Source organism: Sus scrofa, chromosome 3 (assembly GCF_000003025.6).
Source record: "Sus scrofa isolate TJ Tabasco breed Duroc chromosome 3, Sscrofa11.1, whole genome shotgun sequence".
Taxonomy (NCBI): Eukaryota; Metazoa; Chordata; class Mammalia; order Artiodactyla; family Suidae; genus Sus; species Sus scrofa.
The window spans coordinates 61,531,718-61,547,009 of NC_010445.4; positions in this window are offsets into that span (position 1 = coordinate 61,531,718).

Below are 15,292 nucleotides of genomic sequence, written 5' to 3' on the forward strand. Positions count from 1 at the left end.
ACAGATCCTTAACCTTCTGAACCACCAGAGAACTCTTTTCACACTCTTACTAATACAAGATAGTGTTGCATGAATAATTGTGTAGGGAAAGCTATTCGAATGTGATTTTATATACATTTTAATTACAGTAAGAGTAATATAGGAGGTCTTAAGTAATAAATACCAAAGAATTCAAACATTCTTGGGGAAAAAAAATTGTGGAAAAGATATTGAAGATGTAATATTTTTACCAGCAAACTCTCTTGCTGTTCTTAATTGCATGTCAGGATTAGTATTTGAAAGTAGCACCCTATTTGCTGACAACAGTCGTCAATCTAAACTAATTCAGGGAATTCCCGTCATGGCACAGTGGTTAACAAATCCGACTAGGAACCATGAGGTTGCGGGTTCCATCCCTGGCCTTGCTCAGTGGGTTAACGATCCAGCGTTGCTGTGAGCTGTGGAGTAGGTTGCAGACGCGGCTCGGATCCCACGTTGCTGTGGCTCTGGCGTAGGCTGGTGGCTACAGCTCTGATTAGACCCCTAGCCTGGGAACCTCCATATGCCGCGGAAGCAGCCCAAGAAATAGCAAAAAGACAAAAAAAAAAAAAAATGCAATTTGTACAACTATAAATGTAATAAAAATTCACTGAGTAATAAACTAATTCAGCTTCATGGAGTAGCCAAGCATGGTTAGACAACATGCCAATACATGTCTTAATTGGACCAACAAATGTTTATCCATCCATCACTTCTGAGGGATAAGTGGATATCTTGGAAACTTTGGTTCCCCAGAGTTTTCAGATGTTAGAGTTATGAATTATTGTTTTCTAAGACTGCTTCTCTTATTTACAAAAGCTCATAATATAAAAATACACTGGAGGTGAAATTAAAAATTAGAATATACTTGTTTTTATTATTGTTTTCTGATTAAATATTGAAATTCTAGAGCTAGATTTTCTAATGCTACATAATTTAAAATACGTAATGTTGCTCCCGGTCCAACATCACTGACACCACACGTATATAACCATGCATCTCTTTTCAAATTGATTTCTTAGGTTTATGAGAAAAGCAATGATTTATAGACTATTTGGAAATAAATTACAATGAGAGCACTGTGTAATAAAAACAAAATTGGGCTAAGAAATAGGTTTGAAAATGAGGCATTTAAAAAAGTTATTAGAATGCAAGAAATAGAGAAAATAAATTAATAAGTAAGCTTAAGAAGCAAGAAAAGATGATCACAATAAATATCAGGAAAAAAATTGGAAAAAGGTATTAATAATGAATAGAAAACTTACGCAATTTTAAATTTGGAAACGATTAAAATTTTTACTTGGAGGGGAATCAAATAGAGTAAAATTACTAAAGACTAGGCACAGTAGTTGAAGGGACTATTTCATAAAAATAAAAATTATTTAAAGGCTATTCAATACCAACCCCCAAATAAAGAAAGAGTATGATAATGTATTCAAATAAAGTTTCAAAATATGTCCTATGGTATATAAACCTTTTGGAATCATAACAAAAAATAACTTTTCAACTCAATCTTTGAGGGAACGGTATCCCTATCACCTACAATTGGACAAGATAAACAAAAAGCTAAGCATCAGGTGAAGTAAGCAATGCTACAGATTAGTAAAGCCTAATTACAACTGAGTAAGAATAATGCATCCTGACCAAGTAGGGCTTATCCTAGGAATGTAATAGTCAATAGATCATCTACTATAATCTCACAATTAATAATAATCTCAGCTGAATAAGCCTATGACTTCACAATACAATGATGAAAATTAATTATATTAGCTATAACATTAATTTATGATTAAAAGCCACAAATTAACCACAAAAAAACTATTGAAAGCATAATATAGTGATACTACTAAATTATTTCCATTACAATTTTTAAAAAGATCAGAGTTCATAATTACCCGCACTATGCAAAGTTACTATAAAGTTAACTAATTCAATGAGAAAAAAATGGAATAAATACTTGCAAACATGATCTACTATTAAAAACATACATAAAAGACATCCAAACACAAAAATTAATGACAGCAAAATATAATACTCCCATATAAGATTAATAAATGAAAAAATATGAAAATATATATTCCAGAAAATAGCAGGAATGGCTAAAATGGATCACTAAAAATAAAAAGAAAAATTGTAAAGAAACTCTGAAAAGTTCTAAGAAGAAGAAAATGAAAATCATATACAAACATTATCAAAATTTTTAAAGGTTATAAGACACCTAAATAAATATATATCTCATCATGTTTTGAGGTGTCATGATTCAAATTGTCAAACTCTTTTCTGTGAATAAGCCATATGTTAAAAAGAGCCCAAACTCAAGATAGATTTTTAAGAAAATATGATAGTCTATTCTAAATGTAACCTAGAAGAAAAACTATCCAAGAATAATAAAAACTAATTTAATAAAGGTAACTGAACTAGGCATGAGGAAAGTTTTCCCCTCAGAGAAATCAAAACTTCATCATACTAGATTGCTAGGCTAAGGTAAAGAAAGTTGGTCAGCAAACAAGAGAAAATCGCGTCCTCCATTTTGCATTATCAACATAGTTTATGACATACATTTAAAAGTAAAAATCAAAATAACATTAAAATAATTTTTTTCCAAGAGATAGAGGCAGAGGCAGAGAGAAATAGGAACATCCTAATGTGGAATAACCATCAGGACTCTTCTAAAGACATTCAAAGTCAATAACCCCTTTTCACTTTGAATCAATAGTGTGATTCTCCATTACTCTAATATAAAGCAAATGCTCCAAAAAGGTTGAGGGGATGAATCTTGCATTACACTTAATTATTAAAAAAGGATCCATAATCTGGGAAGAACTAAGGTGTGATAGTACCCAATTTCTTGCTGATTGCCAACTCTTTTTTTTTTTCTAACTACAAGCATATATGCAATTATTAAAACAAAATTTGGAGTCATATCAACATTTCCAACTTGAACAACTTTTCTTTTACTAATAGGAAATAAATTGTACAATGTAGCAGAATAGAACCTGGAGCAGAAAGTATGCATGAATAGGAACATTTTCTTATATATGAATTCATATATAATCACTTTTTTAAAAAAATAACTGCATGTAAGTCTTTTGGGATGATTATCACTCTGTATAAAAAATTCATAAATAATACTGCATGTAAGATATATTACAAATAAAAATCTAATACATGTTAAGTTTTTGATAAACATATTAGAGATGAGATTTTTAAATTATGTTTAAATATAAAGGGACAGAAAGTAAAAAGAAAAATAGAAAACCTGACATTTTTCAGCAATAAAAAGTAAAACAAAAAATATCTTCACGTTTAACATAATTTTTCATCAATATGACATAGAAGAAAGTACTTGCAATGATGTATTTTGAAAATGATAAATATCATGACACATAGAAGCTTCCTTCAGATATGTTAAAAAAAGAGAACAAAGTAAAACTAAATACATAGAGTATAATTCTGCATTTCAGAGAAGAACAAATGTTAAAGACTACTAGACACTTGAAAATATGCTTAATCTTTTATAATGTTGAGAAAAATATTTTTATAAAAGAATTAGATGCCATTTTCCTCACTGAATTTGAAAACATTTAAACTAGCAAGTAGTATCCATCCTAATTGGCTACATGGAAATAGTATTCAAATACAATGTTTATGCATGTGTAAACTCAAAGAATTTATGGAAAATGATTTGGCTATAATTATCAAAATATAGTATCCTTTGTTCCAATAATTCACATATTTATTACAAAATAATATACTTGAACTTATGCACAGAGATACATATTTACATCATTGTTTTAACAATAAAATACCGGTAATGAAGAGATTCACTTGCCATCTGGTTCTTCGAGAATTGAGTCATTAGTCACTGCAGTCTCTCTCTTATAGTTCATCTTGAAAGGAATTCAGGGTGAAGATCAGGATGAGGCATGAGGCAAAATGGGCCCTGAGATAGTTACAAATATTGCCGGAGAATGGTTTTTAATGGTAGGGTGTATCCCCTAGTCACATGAATACTGGTCACTACCTTTTAAGAGCAGTTCCTCAGAGGTAGTCAAGAGGCTATTTTCCCAACTATAGTCCTGAATAAACCTGAAACTCTCAGCTCTCAGACTGTGTTTTTCTTTCAGTCGGCACATCTATCACAAGAGCATGGTTAAATGCGTTTTGGAGTGTCTACACTGAGATCGCATATGGAACCATTAAGATTAGTGAGACACTTTAATAATGTATGCTATATTCAAGCGGTTGTGATATATACCACAGAGTATGCATGTATGTAGTTGCGGAGTATAGTCCACAAAATTACCCTCATTTCTGACACTATTCCAAGTTAAGGGGTCCTCAAGACCACCCTCAAATTTGGTAATTCATTAGAAATACAGAAATTGGAAGATTATCCTTAGAGTTATAGTTTATTACAGCAAAAGGATATAGTTTATTACATCGTATTACAGCAAAATCAGACAGGGGAATTGAGTAAGGAGCAGAATCCAGAAAAATCCTCATGTAGAGCTTCCATTTGTGCATTCCTAGCGAAGTTAGGAAGAATACTGTCTTTCCTGGCAATGATGTATGTCAAAACATGTGCGGTATTGTCAACCAGAAAAGCTCACTTTACCCTTTGCATGATCTGCAGATTCTTTTGTTGTCAAGATGATACATGTGACCCAAAACCTCCGTCATAAATCACAACGATAGATTGACTCTCTGGTATAGCACAAGGCAGAGTGTGTGTGTGTGTGTCTGTGTGTGTGGGTGGGTGTGTGGGTGTGCGCGCGCGCATTTAGTTAAGATTTTACGTGTATGTTTTTTTCTCTTTTTCTTTTTATGGCCACACCTATGGCATATGGAAGTTCCCAGGCTAAGGGTTGAATTAGAGCTACTGCTGCCAGCCTATATATACCACAGCAACACCAGATCTGAGCTGCGTCTGCCACCTATGCTGGAGCTTACAGAAATTCCAGATCCTTAACCCAATAAGCGAGGCCAGGGATCTAGCCTGCATCCTCATAGGTACTAGTTGGGTTCTTTTTTTTTGTCTTTTTTGTCTTTTTGCCATTTCTTGGGCCGCTCCCGTGGCACATGGAAGTTCCCAGGCTAGGGGTCCAATCGGAGCTGTAGCCGCTGGCCCACGCCAGAGCCACAGCAACGTGGGATCTGAGCCGAGTCTGCAACCCACACCACAGCTCACGGCAACGCCGGATCCTTAACCCACTGAGCAAGGCCAGGGATGGAACCCGCAACCTCATGGTTCCTAGTTGGATTCGTTAACCACTGAGCCACGACGGGAATTCCTAGTTGGGTTCTTAACCTGCTGAGCGACAACAGGAACTCCCATATGTATGTTTTTAATTTCCTGAAAAACTACGTAGAAGAGTATGCATCAAATTGATAATAATTATTTATGATTTCTATGAGTCAGGAGTAGGATTTTAAAGATAGAAGGGGACTTTTTTCTATTATTTGTTCAGTGCACTTTTCACAAACTTGTAATTATGCTACATATTTTAATTATTGGTGACTATATCAGAAAACAACTTCTTAATTTGTCAAAGTGTAGTTTTCAAAATGTTAGAATATGATTCTCATAAGAATATATAACAAACATGTATCAAAGATTTTATTCAACTCACTAATCAAAGACTGAACGAATAAAATTGAAATGCTGATTCCAAGAGCATTTGAGAAACAGTTTATCAGTACATCAGTGAATGCAATAGAAAAAAAAGAGTATTAGAAAAAGTTTGCTGTTAGATATAATTGGTTAATGTCCTCCATAATTAAAAAAAAAAAGCCATACCCTTTGGGATTATCTTTCCTATCAGACATAAATCTGCAATTTAACAGGACTCTTCATAGTATCTTATATTTAATAAAATAGTAAATAATAAAGACAAACATTATTCCCCAACAATTAAATAATTCTTTAGAGGGTTTGTAAGTAATGTCCCAATGTGATAAAGAACTTGAAACATACTTTTTGACTTATTTCCAAGTTTGTAATTATACTTTTCATAACCACACTTAGATACATTTGTAGTGGAATTAATATTAATTCATTATATGGAACAACACATGCCTAGTAAGATTCATCCCCATAGAGTTACACTTAAATATCATAAATGAAGCTTTTACCTATAATCTTCTCTGAAGTTATGATTTTGGATGTAGAAGATGATTATTACATCAAAGAGAAGAACAGGTTTTAAGATCTCTCTTAGTCTAACGTTTTTAAGTCTTTCCTAAGTTTTCCATAATTGAATCATTAATGTAGCAATAGATTACTTCTATTGAGAATTCATAGGCAATATGAAGAGAAAAATCCACTGAAATGGTTATTAATATGCTCAAAAAGGAAGGAGTCAAATGCTGAAAAGTAACTATTCACTGTTTAAAATATAAAGAAATTTTACAAAAATAGAGAATTTTATTTACTTTCTTGTTAGCATTGATACTAACTTTAATTAATATAGTTCTATATTTTAGGGAAAAATCAAAATCAAATATAATAAAATATTACTTAAAATATTAAATCTACATTTAAATGAGAAATGATAATATTGATTTAATTTATTTTGATCTCTTCTTCTTTGATTTTATTATCTCTGAATCATCCTGGAATTATTTATTAATCGTATTGGAAATATAAAATGTAGAGAAATGTTTTTTTCCAATGTTAACATTTATACTAGTAAAGACATGTTTATCTTAGGGGAAAAATGCCTTATTTGTAAGTGCTTTGCAGTGTATAATTTTCAATAGAGGTTTCTACAGTTAGAAAATCACTTCATTCTTTCCTTTCCCCTGTAATTATTAACTTTATTGTCTAGGAAAAATAGCTTAACAAAACAAAACCTCTAATACCTCAATAAAGGAAACTTGCAGGAATTATGAATTAGTTTTCACTTCCCTCTTCTCTTTGGAAAGTTTTATAAAATAGCAACCCATCACAATACTTTTATCTTTTCTAGCCCCTAATTTAGAAGACGTAAATAGTATCTTAGGCCATGATTAGTCTCAGAAAGAACTTGATGGGTTGCTTCAATCTGGTCATTTTTAGCATTTTACTTTTGTCTTACCAGAAATGTTTTCATTTTCTGAGTATGCTAGGAAAAAAGCGGTAGCATTAAAAGGCTTTCCAATATTCTTCTCCAATCAATAAAAATGGTCAGATGAAAAGACTAATTGAAAGAGTGGTAAACATCTTTATTTCAAACTTAAGCAAGGAATGCAAAAAAAAGCTGTTAAGTTCTGTTAGACTTGAAAATGGCACAAGATTGAAGCAAAGCTCAGATCATAAACCCATAATATTATAAGTTCATTAAATGCGTGCAAAAGTATATATACCAAAATTATAACATTGTATTTTGGGTGGTGGTAATACAAATAGTTAGATATAAAGATAGAGATACAGTTTCAATAATTTCTTGCAAGAAAATGTATTTTTTTGTAATTAAAAATATAACTCCAAACAATTTGTTATTAGGGAATTGCAATTTAAAACATACAATACCTCTATACACTTATTACAATGGTTTAAAATGATCTTTTTTAAAAATTTCCAAATGCTGTTGAGGATGCAGAGCAGAACTCTCATTGTTGATGGATTTGTCAATAGTATAGCCACTTTAAAGGCAACCTGAGAATTTCTTACAAAGCTAAACATAGTATTTACCTTAGGATCCAGTAATCACATCATATGTACTTAACCAATTGATTTTAAAGTTACATTAACATAAACTTTGCATGTGAATATTTTTAACAGTTTTAATCAAAATTGCCAAAAAATGGAAAGGGACTAAGATGCCCCTCAATAGGACAATGGATAAACAAACCTTGGTACATCCATATAATGAAATTTATTCAATAAGTGGAAAAGATCTATTGGGCTGTAAAAATGTACCAGTGAAATTTAAATGCATATTCCTGAGTAAAAGAAGACAGTTTTATTGTGACTATAGACTGTATAATTCTAATTATATGTCATTTTGGGAAGGAAAACCCCTAGAGACTGTGAAAAGATCAGTGGTCACCATGGGTTCAGCTGGAACAAGGAGGTTGAAGAGGTGGCAGTCAGGGGATTTTTAGTTGTAAAAACATTCTATACGATACTCTAATGATAAGTACAAGACATTATGCATTTGCCAAAAGCCATAAAAACATTATAGCAAAATGAGTGAAACTTAATGTATACAAAACAAAGTCAAATCATTTAGCAGTTGGGAATTCCTAAGAAGGAATGAAGACTGTTAAAAAGAAACTAACTGGATTTCTTGCTGTGGCTCAGCAATAATGAACATGACTAGTATCTGTGAGGACAAAGGGTTTGATTCCTGGTCCCATTCTGTGGGTTAAGGATTCGGTGTTGCCACAGACAAGGCTCAGATCCCATTGCTGTGGCTGTGGCATAGGCTGGCAGCTATAGCTCTGATTTAGCCTGGAAACTTCCATACACTGCAAGTGTGGCCCTAAAAAGGAAAAAGAAAAAAACTAACTGAATTACAAGTTTATGAAACTATTTTAGTGAAGAGGGTGGAGAAAAGATACTGACTTAAGTAAATTTGTATGCAAGTGGAGTCTATAAGATTGAAAACAAAAGAAACTACATATAAGCAGTGTCCCCTAGTTGATAAAGTTGTTTCTCTTTGGATACAGGAATTATTCTTCTATGGATATTAGAATTGAACAATTTATAAATGAATAGCAGATGGTGAGAGTGGGAATTTTTGCAGATAAACAAGGAGAGGAGGCTAGAACAATCTAGGTGGTAATAGATTAAAGAGTTGGAGACACCATTAGGTACTCATTTATCTTTATATTGATATAGATGGTTACATATACAAATATTTTATATGCCTGTATATCATAGGTTAGTCTACATATATATTTTTTCTTGCTCTTTTCTATGAGAAAGTCAACAATAAACATTATATCACTTGTTGAACCAATGTAATATCCAGTTCTTTTTTTCTAATTTCATTCTCTGATAGATGGAACTTGAGCTTCTTGGAGAAATGGCTGAATATAGGACTGAGAGAGAGAAAGAGGTATGTCAAAGTGACACAAGAGGTGCCTGAAGGAATTTCAAGTGAGCAAAGCTGCAACAATTTGAGCATCAAAATAAATAAATTTGTATTGTATTATAAATTTTAGGATAAATAAATATTCTGGAGTCATACTGATAAGAATGTTTGACTACATCAATACAAGGAGGTAAAGGTCGAATCTCCTACACAGAATTTTAAAGAATTTTTTAGACCCTCCACTCTCCAGGAGAGGGTATCATATATTGTTATTCTGCTATATGTGAGTTATACATGATAGCTTCTTTTCCAAGAGTGCTTGGGGAGGGGAAGAGAAAATAACTTTACAGTGGATAAACCTAACGAAGACTACTTCAGCCTTTTGATTAAGGTCAACATTTCCAGGGACAAATCATGTTGACAATATGTACATTAGTTACATTTTGATGAAACTATACTTTATCTTTGTGGTCTTCCTTCCCGAAACATATAACCCCAAACTAATGATAAGGAAAATAATCAGACTAATTCCATAAGGAAATCCTATAAAACACTTGAATAATACTTATCAAAAATGTCAAATTAAAAAAAAAAAGAAAAAGAAAGTTAAACTCTGATGGCCAGCAAGTTAGGAATCTGGTGTTGTCACTGCTGTGGCTCAGGCAACAGCTATGACATGGGTTCGATTTCTGGCCCCAGAACTTTTGCATGCTGTGGGCACAGCCAAAAATAAAAAGGTCAATTTCATCAAAAACAAGAAATGGTCAGGCCAAGAGCCTCTTAAGGAGACATTCATTGCAGGATATAATCCTGGAACAGAAAAACACGTATTAGGTAAAAATCTAAAGAAATCTGAATAAACCGAGCTTTATTTAACAATAACATATCAATATTGGTTCATTAATTATGACAAAGATACTATACTAACAAGTATAAGATATGAATAATAGGTAAAACTAGTGAAGAAGTATATGGGAGCTCTCTGTAATCTCAAAATGTTCTTTCATCGTAAAGCTCTTCTAAAAATTTAACATTTTAAAAAATCAATGTTATATTTCTCTATATCTATAAGCATAAGTTATCTGTAAAATTAATAGCCAAGTTTCATGTGTGCAAATGATTTGTGAAAGATATGTAAATCATTCTAATTTATCTACAGTTCGAATTATTTTCTTATACATAAACATGGATTTCTTTTTCAAAATAAAGCAAGAACAATGAAAAAACTTTAATTTTTCTTTTTTCTTTTTTAAAAACTCAATAAATTTTATTATATTTATAGTTGTGTAGCCATAGTCACAACCCAGTTTTACAACATTTCCATTCCAAACCTTCAGGCAATTCCTCCCGCCATGACCTGTCTCCTTTGGTAACCATAAGTTTTTCAAAGTCTCTGAGTCAGTTTCTGTAAAAAAATTAAATTTTCAACAAACAATTAAAGGAAGAGTAAACTTCATGGTATCTTCATTGTATGGCTTTCATTGCTGTTCACTTACACTTTGAACAGGATTTCAATAACAAGTTCTCAAATGCAATGAAGATGCTTCCAGTGCTTTCTTCGGAGGATGAGGAATGGGGGCAGTTATACAAGCAGCACTTAGGAGTCCACACAAACACAAAAAAAAATGATCTTAGGAATAAACTTCAAATTCTGGTAAACGAGTGGGCTTAATCTGGTGGAAAGTTTCTATGCTGTTGCTCAAAACAATAATTTTAAGTAATATGGTCTTTACAAGATAAGGCTGGTAAGAAGAATAAAATAAAATTTCAACCACAAGGTCCTCTCTAAATATGACATGTATTCAGTGAAGCTTAGGGAGCTGTGAACTGAACATTCCTAATTATCTCAACTAGAGTGTGCCCTTTGGGAGAATAAATAATTTATTTCTTAGCAAACCCTGGGTTGGCTGTTTAGGACCTTAGAGACATCCCTTAGCATTTCTATCTTGTGAAATGGATCAGAGGAAATAAAAACGCAGTTGTTAAATAATTGATTCTTTCATTCTATAATAAGGAATAGATTCAATTATATAAAAAGGGAAGTAAACTTAAAATATCATCTTAATAAAACTTTTACATATGTAGAATTATTTAATGATCACATTTGATTCTCACAAACTGCTAAAATGCTATTTGGTAAATGTTATTATTGATATCATCTATTGAAGGGAAATAAGGTTCAGAGAGGTTAATCATGTTATCACAGTTCATGCTGTTTGAAGTGACAAGATCTGGACTTGACATGTATATTATGATTCTACAACTATATAAATTTCTTCTTTTATTTTGTTTTCAGAAGTTAGAATCCTCTCCAAAATCCTGAATTAAGCACACTCTTAGCAGAAGAACACATGGTCATTGATTGAACTGATCTTAAATCATATTTTATACCATATACCATATATTGGAATGATTAAGCAGGTATAGTATTAGATTGCTTAGCAGATCTGGTGAAATTTGAATACACAAATTAAATTTATTAACTTTAATGAGCTGCCCACTTAATAATTTATTGTCTTTAACATTCAGATCATTGTTCTAATATGGAACTTTGATTTTAGGTGTAATCCCAAAAGTTACTCACTACCCTCAAAATTAGGGATAGGCTTCATGAAAATGCAATGCTGAATGTATAAAAACATAATACTTTATGTAGACTGCCATATGCCATAGGAAAAAAACTATGAAGACTGAACATATGCATTTAGCATTGAGTATTGGAATAAAACAAATCTTAGCAATAGTAAAGCGATATACATTCAGTGATGACAAACATCAAATTACATGTTCAGACAGAATTTTGAAAAATATGTGAATAAAATACCTAGCTGCTTGTATTTAAATTTCATCTATAATATCCCCACCAAACCATGTCAACATTTTTTCTATGTTTTTGTATGCTTTTTCAAAAAATGCCAGTGGCAATACTTTCACTATTCACTGTGCGTTAAAGCTATAAATCTTTATTGAATATCTTTGTTAGAATAAGTTTATTCATAGTTATCTGACAACTCTTTCTTATTGCTTGTATAAATTAGAAGTTTTAATCCTAGCATGAGGGAAGCTGTCTTCACTGCACATTAAACAATTATTGGCTGAAAATTTTCTCTAAATCAACAACTTCCATAGTCAAAACTTGGGGTCACCACTATGATTCAAATATAGTATGTGCTATCAGGATATCTGACTTCAGTGAGGAAGTCCCCACAGAGATTTGAGGATGCAAGTTCTGATGCAAAAATTGTATGCTTTATCCCATTTATGTTCTCCATAAATTAACAGGAAAAATTTCTCAAATATATCCAAAATAAGCAAGCCAAATAACAGTAAATAATGACTAATGGATTATTAAAAATTCCATATGATTCTGAAATGATCCACCTTTCTGTGTTATTTTAAATATTTCTATAATGCCTTTTTAATAAAATACAATTTTATGTAGGCATTAATGGGATTTTTTGCAGTCACGCTGATAGCACACAAATTATCATAACTAAGATTAGTATTACTAAAGAAGTAATGTAACAATATTGGTAGGAAAGGTAAGGAGATAACTCATCAATAAGGGATGGTACTAGATAAGCATTCAGAAGTCAAGGAATTGTTATTAGTGATAATTAATAAGTAATTACTAAACCAAAAACTATAATGGAAAAGAGATTGTATCATAATCATCAAAGAATTAAATAGCTTATAAAATTGCTCACTAATTAAAATCTCCTTGAACCCAGAAATCTTCCCACAAAGGCAGTAGAAAAATAAAATATTTATTATTGAAGAACGTGTAGAGTCAAGTAGAATTATACAGGCAGAGCTGACATTCTCAAGATAAATAAAAACTGGTCCTCTTCAAAGAGGACCCCACAGCACATTTGTCACATAGCCTAGATTTGCTTGGTAACTGGGGTGACTATCTGTGTTAGCTAGCTGGATTCACCTAAAGAAAAAACAAACTTTTCACATCTTTATAACCAGAGGTAGTTTTATGGATTGAGGCAAGGAGCCTGGTGAAGTTGGGGCCCTAACCTGCTGCAGAAACCTGGAGATAGGGATGACACCTCCCTTGATGTTTACATTTCAAAGAGATGGCTCCCAGGTCCTTGGGAAAAATAGTCTCAGGTTAAAAAACTGACAAAATGTCTATCTAGGCTTCAAAAGGACTTATATGCATTTCAAAGAAAGGGAGAAGTACTTATAATTACAGGTCTTCTAAGATAAATGAACTCAGAAAAAAAGAGGGAAAGAAATCCCTTCCCTTATTTTCAATGCAGAATATTGTCTCTTGTTTTTGTTTGTTTGCTTGTTTCTTTGTTTTTAATTTTTTTATTGGAGTATAGTTGACCTAAAATGTTGTGTGAGTTTCAGATTACACAGCAAAGTAAATCAGTTATACATATACATATATCCATTCCTTTTCAGATTCTTGTTTTTAATTTGTATTTGTCCATACTTTCCTCAGATTTCAACGGTTCAACCATGAAAGGGATTTTTAAAAATAGTCAAAGGAAGAAAGTATTTAGCACTAAGAACAACTAAATTAAGGTGAGCTAGGAAATGATACAATAAAAAAGTCAGCATATATCAAAAATTTACTAACATATAAAATTGTACAATCTTATAGAAACATCCAAAATTTAAATTAGTTGCATTTACTGCAAAAAAATCCAAAACCTTTTAAAAACTGAGGGAGTTTCCACTGTAGTGCAGTGGTTTAAGGATCTGGTGTTGCTGTTGCTATGGCTTAGGCTGCAGCTGGGGCTTGGATTAGCTCCCTGGCCTAGAAACTTACATAGGCTGCAAGTGCAACCAAAACAAACAAACGAACAAAAACAAAACCCTAAAAAGATAGTGACGCTTTCCTTTAATAAATGACATTAGTCAACATTAAATAATGAAGTAGTATGTTCTAAAATTTTTTAATTTTACTTTTATTGGTTTATAACATTATGTGTTTTACATATACAATATCATACTTTGATATTTGTGCATACTACAGTGTGCTGACCACCAAAGGTTTACTTTCCATCCATCACCATAGAGTTGATCCTCTTCACCTATTTTGGCATCTCTCCACCCCCTTGCCCACCCTGCTAATCTGCTAATGACTATTCTTTTCTCTGTTATCAATGTGTTTACTTTGGTTTGTTGGTTTTTGTTTTTTGTTTTTGTTTTTTTTTTCATTTATTTGGTTTCAGGTTTGTTTTCTGTTTTTTAAACTCTATATATGAGTGAAATTATATGGCATTTGTCTCTAACTTGGTTCACTTAGCATAATATCTTCATGATACAACACTGTTGTTGCAAATAATAGGATTTCATTGTTTTTAATGCCTGAGTGGTATTTCATTGTATATACACTATACCTTTATCCATCCATCAGTGGACATTTAGAACTACCTTTTCCTCCAACTATTTCATTTTTGGGTATTTAGCCAAAGACAGAAACATTAATTCAAAAAGTTGTACATCAGCCAAGAGAAACCACTTAGGGAGGGCACAAATTCATTCCTATGCAAGGCCTTTCATTGTCCTTATTGCTGTCAACCACAAGTGTTCACTTGGAATTTCTTTCACTGAAATAGAGCATTAGAATTCTTTTTTGGAAGTTCCTGTTGTAGTTCAGTGGGTTAAGAATATGACAAGTATCCACAAGGATACAGGTTTGATACCTGGCCTTGCTCAGTGCTTTAAGGATCTGGCATTGCCACAAGCTGTGGTGTAAGTCGTAGATTTGGCTCAGATCCTCTATTGCTATGGCTGTGGCATAGGCTGGCACCTGCAGCTCTGATTCACCCCCTCTCCTGGGAACTTCCATGTGCTATAGATGCCCTGAAAATAAAAAATAAATAAATGAATAAAATTATAAAGCTAAGTTCTAACCCAGCCATTATGCCACAACATTTTTTTTGGTAATCTCAGAATTTTGTTTCAGATCAATCCAAGTCTTTGACACCAAGAGACTGGGTATTCTATCAGTTCACATATTAAGATTTTATTGTTGGAATGATCTTTATTTAATTCACAGGGCAAGTTCAGACAGTGAATTTATACTTCATAGACTTAAGCAAATGGAAGAGTAATGTCATATTTTAGATAGCTCAAGGGAAAAGGCAAAAAACAGCCACATTTATTGAGTAGGAATATTGAAATATATGTATATATATATATGGAGGGGAGACCAGTGTTGTCTTTCTATCAGACAAAATATGTATGCATATTCACAACTTCAAATGTTTACCATAGCTCCCATA